Source organism: Kogia breviceps, chromosome 1 (genome assembly GCF_026419965.1).
Source record: "Kogia breviceps isolate mKogBre1 chromosome 1, mKogBre1 haplotype 1, whole genome shotgun sequence".
NCBI lineage: Eukaryota > Metazoa > Chordata > Mammalia > Artiodactyla > Physeteridae > Kogia > Kogia breviceps.
The window spans coordinates 188,245,358-188,262,436 of record NC_081310.1 but is presented as its reverse complement, the minus strand read 5'-3'; positions in this window follow the sequence as shown (position 1 = coordinate 188,262,436).

Below are 17,079 nucleotides of genomic sequence, written 5' to 3'. Positions count from 1 at the left end.
AAACCTGCGGGCCCAGGGAAGGGGTTAGGGAGTCTCTGCCGCACCTATGCAAGTCCCCTCCTGCAGAATCATCAGCCGCCATGGAACATTCTCTGCATGGCATCCAGACCAGCTTTAAAGGGCAAATCAGATCTCGCCTGCTTAAACCTCTACACGGCTTCCCCGTTGCTCTGAGAATAAAATCTCAAGTGCTCACCATGGCCTGCGAGGTCTGCTCCATCCTCCGGCCAGTATACCAACAGCCCCTGTCAAGTACCTGCTGCTGCCACGGCTCAGCCCCTCCCGCCCCGCCCCCACCACCTCAGCCCCAGGGCCGTCCCCTGGAGACCCTCCCTGATCACACTGTGCAGAGCGGCCTGGCCACTGCTTGCCACGTTGCCATTTCCATTCTTCCTGACACTTACCTCGGTCTGAACAGGTCTCGTTTATGCTGGGGGGGGTTTTCCCTGTCTCTCATGGCACTTAGCTTTCACGAGCACAGGGACCATGTCTTTCCTGTTCCTTGCTGTGTCTCCAGCATCTAGAACCACGCGTGGCACATAGCAGCTACTCAATAAACTTTTGCTGAATGAATGGGGGCGGGCAGTACCCAACAAGGCTTCTTGCACCAGGTTGGGGCTCAGCACGCAGGGAAACTGAGGTTCCCAGAGGCTGACCCCTCGCTGCAGGCAGAGGCCAACACTCCCAGGCCACTCTTGCCACAGAGCTGAGAATTTTCCACTGTCTGAGTTGCCTCCTTCGACATCAGGAGTCATGGCTCTTTTCCTTCATCTCGCCCTTGACCCTGAAAATGTCCTCCGGTCCCATCCCAGGCTTGGGGCCTGACACTCGTCAGCGTCACGGCCCATCACCCAGGCCTGCTTGGCATAGAGGAGATTTAATGACAAGTCTTAGGGCTGGACTTTTGCTCAAGACCCAGCTCCACCAGCCCTGTCTGACCACAGACAAATTCCTCTCCCTCTCTGATCCTCAGTTTCTTCATCTGTAAAAGGGGGACATTAGGAGAATGTTAGGTGAGACAGTGTGTGAAGAGCCTGGCAATGCATCACACATAATTCAGTGCACTTAATCATGGTGGCAGCGCTGCCTGCTCCCAGCCTGAGAACTGCTGGGTCACCCCCCGCCGGGTCAGGGTCTCTGGGCACCAACAAAGAGGTTAATTCGTCTTTGCAGTCTGTCTGTCTATACCCTCTCTGTTCCTCAAACCATTTATTATTCCTTCTCATCCATCAGCCCAGCCCAGAGGTTGCCAGGAGTTTGAGATTCGCCCACCCAAGCACACACACGGAGCCAAACATGTGTGCATGATACCTGTATGGGCAGCTGTAGACACACACGTCTCCCCACACACAGCTGAATAGTCGTGCCCAGAGGGACAGGGCACTTGAGGGCTTACACACACACAACACCCACTCACACACGTGTGCACCCACACCCACATGCTACACCTTTCACGTGTGCACATGCAGACACGCATACCACAGACACAAGCTCTCGTGCACTCACGCTGACCCACAGGAGCCCACACAAGCGTCCCCTGCCATGAGCCCTCCTCCCCTCACACACCCCCAGCCAGGCAGGCCCCCCTGCCACGTGGGCTACACGGAAGCACATGTGTGATCCGTGAAGACAGCCAGGCTGGGCATTGGGCGCCAGGCAGACAGAGGTGAGCAGCCTGTGTGTGCCTCAGTGTGTCAGGTGTGCGCGTGTGTCTATGTGAGTCTGCGCTTCCCCAGGGCAAGTGACGGGCCATGGAGGGTGTCCCCGAGAGTCCGGCCTCCTAGGAGAGGGGACCCCAGGCCCCAGCAGCACTGCCAGGCCCTGGAGCTGAGAGCCCGGGAGACTCCTGGCCCTCCCCTTGCCCAGGAACGGGGTCAACAGCACCACCTGCCGGCGGCTTCTGGAACTGCCCCGCAGAGAGCGTGCCTGGCCCTCAGCTGGCTTTCCCGACGGACCTGAGATCCTGAGAACAAGCTGAGCCTACAGGGACACCCCAGTCCTGTGGTCCAGAATGGGACTCCTGGTCAGAACCTCCTGGGAAGGTTAGTACCCAAGTTGGGGCCCCAAGTCAGGGAGTGATGAGATCCACTGGGTGCCCCAGGAAGAGGGGCACGGCCATCTCACAAATGGAGTGTTTTTCTCAAATTCTTGGGGCGAAGCAATGGGAGACACATTGAGTCCTGCCCAGGACGGGAAGGCCCACTGTACAGATCGCGTGTCCTCCCACACGAATGCCCACACCTGACCCCCTGTGAAAGGGGGCTGCAGAGGCGGGGAGGCCCAGGCAAGAAACTGCAAAGGCATGAGGGCTGTGAGTGAGACCACCGGGGGCTGGGAAGGTGTCCCTGGCTGGCTTGGCCACCATGCTCCCGTCCCACCGGGCGGACCCCTGCTCGATGCAGGAGGGAAGCAGCCTTAGAGTGGAGGTGACCTGTCCACCATTTTACAGATGGGGAGACTGAGGCCCAGAAGGAGAGGGGATCTCCGAGGTCACAGGAGCCAATGGCCAACTAGGAATTGGGCCAGGTCCTCTGTGTCCCAGCCCAGCACTCCCGTCTCCCCCGTGGCCGGCTCCTTCATCCCCTTGGGCCCAGAATTACCCTTTCTAAGGTGGGGGGCTCTTTTCACATCCCTGGTGGATGTGGCTGAGTTAGGCCTTGAAAGGGTCTGTCAGGCCTTCCTCCCAGAGCAGAGGGCAGTGCAGGAGGCGCAGGATGCCTGGGGCAACATGGCTTCTACCAGGTTCCTGAGCCAAGCCCAAGGCCAACCCCTACCCCTGTCTCCCTCCCTTTAAGTCATGGATGTTATAGATCTTCATAATAGTAATGGTCAGATCCTAGTAGCTACTGTTTATATTTTTTTGCAGTGAGGTAGATTTTATTTTTTTAATTAATTTTTATTGGATTATAGTTGCTTTACAATGTTGTGTTAGTTTCTACTGTACGGCAAAGTGAATCAGCTATACATATATACGTATCCCCTTTTTTTGGATTTCCTTCCCATTTAGGTCACCACAGAGCACTGAGTAGAGTTCCCTGTGCTATACAGTATGTTTTCATTAGTTATCTATTTTATACATAGTATCAATAGTGTATATACGTCAGTCCCAATCTCCCCATTCATCCCACCCTGCCCCCTTTCCTTCTTGGTATCCATACATTTGTTCTCTGCGTCTGTGTCTCTATTTCTGCTTTGCAAATAAGATCAGCTATAGCATGTTTCTAGATTCCACATGTATGTGTTAATATGTCATATTTTTTTCTCTTTCTGACTTACTTCACTCTGTATGACACTCTCTAGGTCCATCCACGTCTCTACAAATGACCCAATTTCTTTACTTTTTATGGCTGAGTAATAATCCATTGTATATATGTCCACATCTTCTTTATCCATTCCTCTGTCGTTGGATATTTAGGCTGCTTCCATGTCCTGGCTATTGTAAATAGTGCTGCAATGAACATTGGGGTGCGTGTGTCTTTTTTTAAAATTAATTAATTATTATTATTATTTTATTATTTTGGCTGCATTGGTTCTTCATTGCTGCTTGCAGGCTTTCTCTAGTTGCGGCGAGCGGGCGCTACTCTTCACTGTGGTGTGCGGGCTTCTCATTGCGGTGGCTTCTCTTGTGGAGCACGGGCTCTAGGCACGCAGGCTTCAGTAGTTGTGGCTCGTGGGCTCAGTAGTTATGGTACGTGGGTTTAGTAGTTGTGGACCCAGGCTCGAACCCGTGTCCCCTGAATTGGCTGGTGGATTCTTAACCACTGTGACACCAGGGAAGTCCCTAGTGTGTCTTTTTGAATCATGGTTTTCTCTGGGGTTTTTTGGCCGCGCCACACAGCATGTGGGATCTTAGCTCCCCGACCAGGGATTGAACCCGTGCCCCCTGCTGTAGAAGCGTGGAGTCTTAACCACTGGACCACCAGGGAAGCCCCTATTAACAGTTTATTAAGGAGCCTGGGGCCATCCTCCTGCAGGGTGGGTCCTTTTTATCCCATCTACAGATGAGGAAAACAAGGCTCAGCTTAGTGCCCTAATTTGCCCAACTTCACATCACCCCCAAGTGACTGCCCCAGGTCTCACCCCTGGGACGGTGGCCCCCGGCCCAAGCCCCTCTCCTCTGCCCCCACTACCAGATACTGGCCAGGGCAGTGTTTGCATCTTGAATCCATTCAGCAGTGTTGACGGCCCACAGCAACACGGATGCGAAAACACCCAGGAGTTCATTAACAAGTATTTACTAAGCACTTACTATAGGCCAAGCACCCAAATGCTGAAGATACAGCAGAGAATAAAACAAATAAAACTCCCTTTTACTGAGGAAACAGATAAATAAGGTGAATTAGCAAAAGACACATCTCGCCAGATTTCACCAGGCTGTGGAGAGAAAGAGAGCACAGAGGCAGGATAAGGAGTGTGTGTGTATGGGATGGAGGGTGCGGCTAGGAAGAGAAGGAGGCTCGGGAGGTGTAACTGAGATGGAATGTTTGAGCAGAGACCTGAAAGAGGTGAGGGAACCAGGTACATGGATGTGTCTTCCAGGCTGAGCCAGTAGCCTGTGCAAAGGCCCTGAGGTGGGGCCATGCAGGTTAACGTGTTGGAGAAACAGTGAGGCGGCCGGTGTGGCTGGGGCAGACCGAGCAGAGGCGGGAGGAGGAGGAGGGAGGTCAGGGAGGGAACAAGGAGATCGGGCAGGGCCATGTGGGTCCCTGGCAGGACTGTGGCTTTACCTCTGATGGGATGGGAGTCATTTCGAGCAGGAAAGTGGCAAGATCTGATTTAAGTTTTGAAGGGCACTTTGGACAATATGTAGTTAATAAACCATACAGGCGGCGTGGGCAGAAGGTCGGAGACCAGGGAGGGGCTACCCAGGAACCCAGGGTAAGATCAGGATGGGTCAGGCCGGAAGAGGTCATATTTGTGGTCTGTTTTGAAGGCAGACAGACACACACACGCGCGCGCGCGCACGTGCACGCGCGAAGCTGTGAGTGAACCCACCCTCAGCTGTAAAGGAGTCAGCTACACCAAACCATTCATGCTCTCCCACCTGGTCCCTTGGGTGATTAAACTGCACACAGGGCGGAGGGCCAGCTGGACCCACCCGGGCAGGGTCACTAAGGGACCCCGGCATGGACGTCCTGCTTCACTGCGGCCCCAGAAGCAGTCCTTGTGCCACTGTAAGAAACAGCCGAAACCCTTGGCTCCTGTTCAACCCCCTCGTTATGCAAGTGGGGAAACTGAGGCTCAGAGCAGCAAACTCGGTCGCGGTGACTCAGGGACTCAGAAGCGGACCCAGTCTCCTGACTCCCTGTCCAGTGCTCTCTCTATATTGTGCCACAAGCCCAAGGCCTGCCCCTTAGGACTGTGGTGACAGAGGGTCAGGGGCCCGGTCAGACCCGCCCACCCTTTTCTAGAGAAGGGGGTGGATGACGAGGGGCTGAAGAGGAACATAGCTCTATCTGCCAGACTCCACCCCCACTCTATTCTACCCCATGGTCTGCTCCACTTCAGCCAGAATCTCGATGGATCCCCTAACGACCCAGATCTGACAAAGAGAGAGGCCTACCTATTGCTGGTATAAGAAAGGACAAGTGATCTTGGCGTTTGGCCTCTAAAAAAAGAGACTTAATGAAGGCATTCAGCTGGAAAGGAAAGGACCAGAATGAACATCTTTATCACTGTCAACAACAGCACCATCACAAGCAAACCACCACCATCACCGTAACTACCACCATCATCACCATCACTACCTACCACCCCTCGCCAACCTTTCTACCACCCCCACTGAGCCAGATCTAGGTTGGGTTACACCAGGGAAGAAAGGGGATCCCCTGCAGCTGACACCGAACTCAGAAATCTAGCTGAAGAGGGTGAGGCTGAGTCTCAGCCCCCAGAGAGGGCCAAACGGCTCAGTTAGTCATCAGGGAGGTAGAGCTGGGAGGACGGGGCGGGGGGGGGACCTAGAGGTGGGGCGGGAGGTTAGAAGCAGTAGACAGGGCCCCATCCAGGGCGGGGTAGTTCTCAAGGCCGGCTAGAAGAAAGAGGGACTAGGGAGTCTGACGAGCCAGGAAGCACGTGGACCGCGTCATCTACATGGAACATCAGAGAGAGGAAGAGAGCAGCCCCTACAGGAGTCCGCTCGTGAGGTAAAGGCCAGGAGGGAGCAGCTTCTCAGAATTGGGGTCCAGCAGGTGGGTAAGCCTACCCCCATGTGAATGAATATCAACATTGTAACACCATGGCTTCCCACTCTCTATCATGGCCATGACTTCCATCACCATGGCAACAAGCCTCATGAATGACACCATCATAGCTATCAACACTCTCACATCCCCACAATTAGTCCCACCGTGGGGCTTCCCTGGTGGCGCAGTGGTTGAGAATCCGCCTGCCGATGCAGGGGATACGGGTTCGTGCCCCGGTCCGGGAAGATCCCACGTGCCGCGGAGCGACTAAGCCCGTGAGCCATGGCCGCTGAGCCTGTGCGTCCGGAGCCTGTGCTCCGCAACAGGAGAGGCCACAACAGTGAGAGGCCCGCGTACCACAAAAAAAAAAAAAAAAAAAGTCCCACCGTGACGTCACCATCCCCGAAGCAGATTTCTGCGGCCCATCAGTAGGCCTTCTCCCCCACTTCCCTTACAACAGCGCTCCCAAGTATGTTGGATGGATGCAGGTTGGGTTCTCCCAGAAGCAGACTCTGAGATTAGTGGGCAGGTTTACTGGGGAGTGACCTCAAGGTTGACACCTGTGGGAAGGAAGCAAAAGAAATGGGACTGAGCAGAGGGAGAAGCTGGGTGCAGAGCCAGCTCAGCAAAGGCCTTGGCTGATCCCACAAGGACCTCTGAAGACTGGATGGTTTTCTACAGTTGAGAGACTGGCCTTGGCATTCCTCGAGATTCCCACAGCCTACAGTTGTCGCCTGTAAGCTCCCCACTGGATGGGGATGTACTTTAGGCGAGACAGCTCTCTCCAGCCAAGAGCCATTTCTAGGGAGGACTGAGGACTATCAGCCAGCAGCGCTCCGAGACGCGGGGGGAAGAAGTTCTTCAGTCCTGAAAGGGGATCTGGGTGATGCATTCCGTGTCCACCAAAGATGCCACTAAATACCATGTTCCCACCCTCCCTTGTAGCAGGGTGTGGCTAGATGGCTAAATTCTGGTCAATGCCATGGAAGAGAAAATTATGTCTGCCACTTTCAGGTTGTGCCTGAAAAGGAATGAGCATGTAATCCTCTTCCCACTTACCTTCTCACTGGCTGAGATGCAGATGTGATGGTGGGAGCTGGAGCAGCCACGCTGGGCCCAGAGTTGGATCCACATGTGGAGTGCGGCAGAGTTGCCCACCAGTTCTCACCCGCACACTTCCAGATTGTTACATGGCAGAGAAACAACTTCTGCCATGTATAAGCATTTGGGGGGGTCTCTCTGTTGTAGCCTACTCTCCTTTACCCCAGTTGAGTAACAACCACCTACATTACTATTCTGACAACAGTATAACCACTGTGTCCACCATCACCAACACCAAGTTCAACTCCAGGTTCAACCCTGGCTCTGCTGCCCACTTGCTCTAAGACCTTGGACATGTCACTATACCCTTCTGGACCTCAATTTCCTCTTCAGAAAATATGTAATTTATAATATATAATTTTGTTTACATTGCAATGGTGTCATAAGGATGAAACAAAATGATGTTATGTGTGAAGGAACCCCAGGTATTAACATACAAGGTTTGCCCTCCTCCACACCTCCCCATCAGCTCTGAATCCACAGCTGTCTCCTCGGTGGCGATTTGTACTGCTGTTACATTACTTGTTAACACAGCATCAATACGAAGGCCACTACAATGTTATCCCCAACCTACCCACTAGAAGCGTCACTTCCACTTTTACTTTAGAGTCAGAAGACCTGGATCCCAATCCCAACTCCATCCTTTATCAAATGAATGACTCAAGACTCCCTTGAGCCTCAGTCCTCCCATCTGTAAAATGGGAATAATAACAACCCCCAGGTAGTGACTATGAGGAGGAAATGGGATGATGGGTGTAAAATGCTCCACACAGCTCTTGGGTCACAGGAAACACCATAAATGGCACCTGTTGTCACTATCATGGTTGCCATTTACCTTCCTCAAACACCTTCAGTTCACCAACACGAGAAAGCCATGAACCAGATCCTCCCTGGGGCTGGAAATGTGCTGGGTGGGATGCAAGATACCCGACTCGTGGGGGCTCATGACTCATGTTCAAGGAACCTGCCCCGACATCACAGCTGGGCAGGAGCCCCAGGGCTGGGATCAGGCACCAGGCAGGACTAGCACAGTCCAGAGCCCACGGGTGGGCAAGTCTGCCCCTCCCCAGGAGCCTGTGATTCCAGCCATAAGGAAAGGAGCTACAGAATGCACAGGTGCATTTCAGAGGTCCCCCTAAAGGCAGGTCTTAAAGGTCTCTGGTTGGGACAGTCCAGCTCATGGTTCAAAGCAAAATCAAGGGGGTGACCCTTCCAATCAGGCCTCAGTGTTACGGATGGCTCAGCTCTGAGGCCAGATGCCTGGTGTAGCCAAGCCCGATCCATCCTCTTCAGCCTCGTCCTTCTGCCCATGTGCTGAGAGGCCTCCTTGGCAGAAGTATCTTCCTTCTGGCTGATGCCTAATTCCACCATAAGCAGCACGCCAAGCATCGCCCTCAGTGTTCCTCTCAGATGAATACTGACTTTCACCTTTGGTGAATTTATTCGGTGAGGTGTTCCCTTCAGCAGGAGGGATCAGGAGGGAGCAGACAGATTGGGTGAGTGTACCAGCAAGGGAGGGGAGGCAGGCTAACAACAAAGTTTGAAAAACTCACCATTTTGCCACAGTTCGAACCAAACTGAGATAAACTATCTGGGTAATGACAATCGTCGCCTCCACATCCCCACGGCCCCTGAATTAACCATAGTCATGGCCCTGATCCATCACATTGCCTGTCCTCGCTTTCACTGCCCCGCCCCCTGAGAGGATTTATCTCCCTGCCCATCAACATCAGGCCGGGTCATGTGACTTGCTTTGGCCCATGAAATGTGAGCACAAGTGACATAGGACACCCCAGGAAGAAGCCTCAGAGGCATGACGTGCCTTTACCATCGCTCTGTTCCCTCTGCTGTGAGAGCAGGGTGTTTCAAGGCAGGCCTGCTCCTTCAGCCTGGATCCTGGAAAGAAGACACATGGAGAAGCGCTGCAGTGAGCCCACACAAGAAAGAAAGAAATCTTTGCTTCTGTAAACCATTGAGATCCAAGGGATGTTTGTTACGCTAGCATAACCTAGCACACACTGACTGATACAACAGCGAGCATTTATACAGCAGTAACCATGGGCCAGGCGCAGTCTGAGTACTTTACATGTGTAAATCTCATTTGACCCTCACAGCAACCCTGATAAGATGGTTCCGGTCATTAACCCTGTTTTACAGATGCGGGTAGTAACGCTCTGAGAGGTTAAGTATCATGTCCAAGGTAGTAACAAGCAAAGCTGGGATCTGAATGGAATCCATCCACCTTGGATAAGCCTAGACGGTTTTCTCCCATTTTACAGATTTGGAAGCTGAGGCTCTGAGAGGTAACACCACCTGCCCAAAGTCACACAGCTAGAGCCAGTCCGTTTATGTCCTGTGGCCCACAGCAAGTCACGCACGGAGTGAGAACCAAGGTCTCCCCTCTTTGAGCCCGTAGCCTTCCACCACGTGTCGTTGCCAGGGCAGGACCCACTGGCTCTCGGACATCCCTGCCACAGCCAGGGTCAGGACGCCGCTCTCCAAGAGCCCTTCCCTCCTCCTTGAAGTTCAAGCGTAAGTTTCAGGAGCCCAGGCGCCCCTTCTCAGCGCAGGGGCAGAGGCACAGCCGCGTCCGCCCAGGCTCTTCAAAGCCTTTTGACACTTGTTAATATCCTGCCACTTCTGCGCATGAGGATCTGGTTTGCATCAGCACCCCAGGCCCCATGGTGGTCAACACAGGGCTTGGGCTCTGTCCAAAAAGTATCAGACTCTGCTGGGGCTCTTCTAACTACTTATCTAATGTGGAACATCGAATGGTTTGATCTGCCAATTAGGCTCCCCCCGGAGCTGCTAACTGGAAGCAGATGGGCCTATGCGTTATTGTATGGAAAACCCCACACTTCCATCTTCCCTGCAGAAGGGGCAGCAGGGGCCCGGCCCACCCCGGACATCCCCCATGGCCGCTGCTCTGAGGGTCTCCTTTGGGGGTCTGATGGGGGAGATCTGAGGCCCAAGGAGAATCCACCTCATCTCCTGCTCCCAGAGAGATGGAGGAAATATTGCTTCTGGTTATGCAGTGAGCCAGGGTGGGGACCCACCCAAGTGGTCCCAAGTTCCCGGATATTACAAGCTTCTTTCTGCCAGTTCTCTGCATCTAGTGCTCTAAGCCTGCCCAGGAGACCTTTGTAAAGCGGGTCAGCTCTGGCCACCAGGCCGGGCCCCAGGCCTGCCCAGAAGCAACGGGGTGCTGTGAATGCCCTCTGGGGTCCCTTCTGACTCTTAAGCAGGCCGGACCCACCCACCTGACAGCCTCCCCAGCCAGCGGCTGCCCAAATCAGGAGCCCCCTCCTCCCTCCAGCGCCAAGCTGTCCCCACGTCCACGGCGGCCGCAGGTCCACACCTGTGTCCTCACTCACCTGGACCTGATGCCCAAGGGCCCTCCCCGCCTCCCGTCTCACACCACACGGTCTGCTTTCTCCCTTCAGAAACCCTTCTAACTTCCCTCTTAGGACCAAACGGCTCACCCCGGCCGGGCACTCTGCCAGGTAGCCTGCTGAGTGCTTCACGAGGGCAGCTCGGGTCATCTTCACAGAGGGCCTGTGACCATCCCCCCATTTCACAGAAGAGGAAACTGCAACACAGAGGGGGGAGTTCACTCTCCCAGAGCCACACAGCTGGATAGGTGTGCTCTCTCTCTCTCTGTCTCTGTCTCTCTGTCTCTGTCTCTGCCTCTGTCTCTCTCTCTGTCTCTGTCTCTCTGCCTCTGCCTCTATCTCTCTGTCTCTCTGTCTCTGTCTCTCTGTTTTTCTGTCTCTGTCTCACTCTCTGTCTTTCTCTATCCCTCTATCTCTGTCTCTATCTTTATCTCTCTGTCTCTGTCTCTCTCTCTCTCCTTCCCTCTCTCCCTTCCTCCCTTCCTCTCTTCTGTCCTCTTAGTTTCCTCTCCCTCTCTCTCTTTCTCCATCTCCTTCCCTCCTCCTCTCCCCTCCCCCCTCCACAACTCACCCTCACTCTCAAGCTCAGCTCCACGTCCCCTCTCTCTATTTTCTGGACCTACCGGGTCCTCCTCTGCTCAGGCTGGCCCCTGCCTGGTGCGCCCTCTGAGCCCCCCTTGCTGGGCCGACGGCTGCACACCCTTCAGGTCTTGGCCCGATGTCACCTTCTCGGGGCACCTTCCTCCCCCTCCCAAGGCGAGGCGTCTATTCTGGGTGCCCCCGAAGCACCTGGAGCCTACCCCTCACACAGTGTCACATGGAGTCCTGGGTCCCCCACTGGAACAGGAGTGCCCGGGAGCAGGGACTGATGTCTGGGGTGGTGTCTCCTCGGGGCCACGCAGCACCTGACCCTAGTGGTGTTTTGTAAGCAGTTGTGGAGTAAATAAATGAACGAGGGAGTGAGAGAGGGGGTGCACGAGTGACTGCACCTCACTCACAGACCTGAACTCCTCAGCCTGACCGTCACCATCCACACTTCCCCACCTGCCCCTGCTTCTCTGGCTTCTGACCTCACAACCCATTATAGTTCTGTTTCTTTCACTCATTCATTCCATCAGCATTTGTTCGGCACCCACTCTGTACCAGGCACTTACCTAGATGCTTGAGATACGTCCGTTAACAAAACAGACAAAATTCCCTGCCCCTGTGCAATGTATAATCTATTGGGGAAGAAACACAATAAACAAGACAAAGAAGTAAAATATATAGTGTGTTAGTGGCCAGTGTTAAAGAAAAAAATTTAAACAGGAAGACAAAATACATGAGAGAACAAGCCATGTGACTATCAGGAAGGACATTTCAAGAAGAGGGAACAGGGACTTCCCTGGCGGTCCAGTGGTTAAGACTCTGCTCTTCCAATGCACGGGGCCCAGATTCGATCCCTGGTCGGGGAACTAAGATCCCGCATGCTGCACGGCGCGGCCAAAACTATAAAATAAAAATAAAGAGGCGGGAACGGCCAGTGCAAAGGCCCTGAGGCAGAAACATGACATGTTTGGGGGATGGTGAGGAGGGCACTGTGGCTGCAGAGAAGTGTAGGAGGGAGGTGGCGGGGAGCCCTGTGGGTCTGACACATGCCCACATAAGCACTCTGGCTCTTCCTCTGAGGGTGCTGGGGAGCCATGGGGTACTGAGCTGAGGAAGGCGATCAACTGACTTAGGTTTTCTGTTTTTTGGGGATTTTTTTTTGCGGTACGCGGGCCTCTCACTGTTGTGGCCTCTCCCGTTGCGGAGCACCGGCTCTGGATGCGCAGGCTCAGTGGCCATGGCTCACGGGCCCAGCCGCTCCATGGCATGTGGGATCTTCCCGGACCGGGGCTCGAACCCGTGTCCCCTGCATCGGCAGGCGGACTCTCAACCACTGCGCCACCAGGGAAGCCTCCTGACTTAGGTTTTTAGAGAACCATTTGGGGCACTATGGGGACGAGGGCAGAAGCCATTAGAAGGCTGTTGCTGGAACACAGGTTTAAACCAGGATATATTTTGAAGGTAGAGCCAACAGTTTTGCTGACAGATAGGATGTAGGATGAGAGATAAAGAGAAGTCAGGATGATGCAGAGGGTTCCGGTGTGAGTGATGGAGATGCTGCCATTTTGTTTCTCTTCGAAAAGTGAGATTTAGAGAAAGATATCCTACCATTTCTATGAAATTTCCCAAGTAAAACTGTTAACTGGTGAAACTGAGACAGATATTTGCTTTTTCTTTCTGAAAACAATGGAATTTAGTCTTTGGGATTTTCTCTTTCCAAGTTAAGAGTTATATAAAGTATACCTGAGGTAAGTAAACTGTTGGAGACTAGGAAGCACTAGAGACTTGTGCTTGTCTGGGAGGCTCAGTTCCAGCTTGCTGGCTCCTCTCTGTCACCCCTTCCATGCCCCCTGCAGCCCCTGCCACCGGGGAAAGCAGCACCTTTCTCCTGGCCCGGCCCCAGATCACAGCCAGCTCCCACCAGGTCCACTCCAGCTCCGCGTAAGGCCCCGGGCATCTCACTGCTCCGCCAACAATGCCTTGAGCAACGAAAGCATTGGAGATGAGCCCACAGGGGAGAAAAAGGCTGCACAGAGAACAGTTCCTGCCCTCCCCCGCAGGTGGTAGCAGACCAGAAAGGCAGCAGCCATGTCGCAAGTGCTGGACCAACAAAGGTTAAGCTCAAGCAGCTATGGGAGCACAAAGGAAGCCCTCTGCCTAAGGCAGGGAAGTCTTCCCAGGGGAGGAGGCATTTGAACTGGGCCTTAGGGGACAAATGTAAGTCCACCGGGGAAAAGACAGAAGGGCCTGAGTAAAGGTGTGAAACCAAGCAGTGTGTTTGGGGACTAGCCGGGGGGCTGCTGGAGATGAAGCTGGAGAGGCGAGCAGGGTCCAGATTTTGAAGGATCTGATTGGCACACGGAGAGGGTGGAGCGGGATGGGGTAGGCACTGAGCAGGGCAGACCTGTGACTGCGATTGGAATACGGGGACGTCAATCAGCTGGCCAGAGTGGATTTGGGAAGGATGACAGGAGCCTTGGAGAGGAAAGCTGGAGAGGTGCTCTAGGAGAGATGGTTACGGGTCAGAGAGTAAGGAGAGGACCAAAGGAGAGGTCCGGGTCGGTGGTCACAATCAGGTCCTAAGAGCAACTGAGAACCTTTAGACCAAAAAAAGAAATGCTCCGAGGAGAGCACAATAGCTGAACCCCACCCCAATTACCCCTTGAGCCCAAATCCTAGCTCCCTCACTTATGAGCTGGTGACCCTGGGCAAGTTAATCAGCATCTCTGAGCTTCAGTTTCCTCTTCCCTAGGGTAAGGACGCATTGGGTTGCAAGGGGCAGAAAATCCAAGTCAAACTGTCTTGAGCAATAGTGGACACTAACGGACTCGTGAAATGGGAGATTTCAGAGGTGGGGCTGCCTGCCCGCAAGATCCATCATCTCAAAGGTTTCCAAGGACCCAGTTTTTCCATCCTTCCACGTTGCCTCTAAGGCTGACTTACCTTGTGGTCCTGCAAGAGCTGCCCCCAGCTCCTGGGTCAACAGCCTTGCTGGTTCCTCAGAAAGAAGCTATCCCAGCAAGCATCCTGAAAGTCGCTCTGATTGGACCAACCCAGGTCATGTGCCCACCCCTGAGCCAATCACTGCAGCCATAGGAAGGGTGTGTGTGGATTGGCTTGGCCTGGGTCACCTGCTCCATCCCCTGGAGCCAGGACACGGGAGGCAGCTTCCCTATAACCACATAGATCTCCCTCTGGGATAGCAGGGGCTGCCAGGGAGGGAGGGAGGAAGGGGATGCTGGGAGGTATCAGCACGTGGCCACCGAGGGTTACAGGTACCCATCAGGCAGGGTCATCATGGGGATTAGAGATAATGTGTCTGAAGCACATGGCACACAGTAGGCGCTCCTTCAAAGGCAATATGCTTTGTGTTATTACATATACAAGAGCTTCATGAGAAAGAGGAATGAGATTTAATTTGTGGTCCCCAAAAATAAAACTAGTGGCCACAGATGTTTTGAAATCCCGGGGAGTTAGGTTTTGATTCAGTCTAAGAAGAATGTTATCAACATAGTAACTGGCATTGTCCTCAGTGAGCCTCCTGTCACTGGAGGGGAACAAGAAGGGATTAAGCTCTCAGCTCGGGGTGGCTATAGAAGACGGTGCGGAGCAGATGCCTCCGAGGTCAGGGAGATTCCAGGATTCCCTCTCTAATGGTGGTCTGTGAGGCAGAAGCAAGAAAATGAGGTCATTATCTCTTAAAAAAAAAAAATGTTTAAACCAAGGCATCAGAAGCTTGCAAGAAAAGAGAATTAAGAGCTTAAAACTCCCTGAGCCTCTGACAAGCTGGTCCCAAGGGCGAGGGGGACGGAACACGGGCACATCCAGGAACAGACTGCACAGATCTGCTCCCCAGAAACTCAGGGCTGGATGGGGTCTCAGCCGAGGCTCTGGGCTCCCCTGCGAGGCAAGCGGAGGGGACCGAAAAGGGATGGTCACACCAACATTCCGTCCTTGGGGTCTTGTCCCAGCGAGTCTCTAGCCCACAAGGCCAACACCCAAGATTGTGGGAAGAGGATGGAGCCAGAGAGGAGGCTGGTCACAGAGGTCCGGGACCTCCAGGGACAGCACCTCAGGCAACCCCAGGAGCAGGGCAAGCCAGCCTGTGCAGGGGACGCCGACGGTGGCCACCAGGGAAGAGAAGGTCCCGATACCCAGGTCAGGGTCCCCCACATGTAGCCCCAGCTATCCTTCCACTCTCGGTTCTACAACCCCGCCACCCTCAGCCGCCTGCTCCTGCGGGCCTCCCTCCACTCTGCCTTTGCTCCGCTGCCGGCCCCACCCACCCCGCCCCTCCCCCACCCCCGCTCCTCCCCCATCACTCATACTTCCTGCCTTCCCAAGCTTCTCTGTCCTTCAAGGCTCTTTTCAAATGCCAGCTTCCCCCAAAGTCTTCCCTGGTCACTGCATCCACCAGCCGTCTCTCTAAACTCTGAAGCCCGCAGCACACCACAGTGCCCTGGTGGGGACACTGCAACCCCTCCACCCAACCGTGATCGCTATTCCCCTGCACCAGCTTTCCAGGCGGGGCTGTCTGGGTCTCACTCCACAGAGGGCCGTGGTTCCGGGGGTGAGCTCTGTGGAGCTGGGGACGTTTCATAACCCATTTGAGTCTCTTTTTTTCCCCATCTGTAAGATAAGGACCCTAACAGCACCCAACTCATAGAGTTGGGTGAGGAATAAATGGATAAAATTACAGTTAGGGATGTTAGCTGTTGTCCCCATCAACTGTAAGTTCAAGTATTTGTTGCGTCCTTCCAGTACCCCAGGCCATGAAGGATGAACTGAATGAATGATGTGATGGTTCGGGGAAGGGGCGGTGGGCGGTGGAGGAAGCCGACAGTGACCTAGCGGTTCATCAGTATCCATGGAGCACCTGCTCCATGCCAGGCTCCAGAAAGAGGCTTAGGGAAGAGAAACAGGGACCGTCCACGGAGAAGCGGCCCAAAATATGAAGGCTGTTGCCCCAAATCCCAGATGGTTCAAGCCAAGATCCTGCCACCCACCGCCTTGAAGCATGAAAGAGGTAAATTCAGGACAAGGAGGACTCAGTCCTGCCCCCCCAGCAGCAAATAAGCTTAGGCAGTTGTTCCTGTCAGGGTTGGCGCTGGCCAAGCTCTCGATCACTCCCAGGGGATTTCTGAGAAGGCCACCATGTCACCGCAGTTATGGATTCTTCAGGGCCCCCATCTCTCTGCCTGAGTGCACTGAGGCTCTGACACTCCCTCTCCCAACTTGGAGCTGGGTGCCCCTGAGCCAGTCACTCAACCTCTCTGGGCAGGCAGCAGTTTGGAGGCCTCAGTATGGAAGTTGTGGCTCCCTGGTGAGCTGTCAGAGGCCAGGTCTGACCCCTGAACAGGGAAGACAGCGCCCCTCCTGCAGCTGGAGCCCACCATCCGGGGTGGTTGACATGCATATGGCCACACCCAGCAGAGCAGCCTCTCCCGGGTTTGGCAGTGCCATGGTACACAGTGGCTCTGGAGCACGTGAGAGGCTCGAGCGCCCATAACAACACCCAGAATTTACTGGGTGGGGGCCAGTTTCCAACAGAGGCTAGTGCCATGGACTAGAAGATATGCCATGGACACCAGGGTGTAAAAAGGAAACACAGTCTTATTTTGCCCCTGATGGTTCCAGGGACATGTGGATTTGCAACGGCTGGCATATACTGAGTACCTAATATACACACTTTGCACCCCTTATCTCTGATCCTTCAATGTTCCCGTTTTAGGGACGGGGAAGTGTAGGCTCAAGGGCAGTAAATAATTGGCCCAAGGTACACAGCTCGGAAGTGGCAATGCTGGGATTGAAACCGA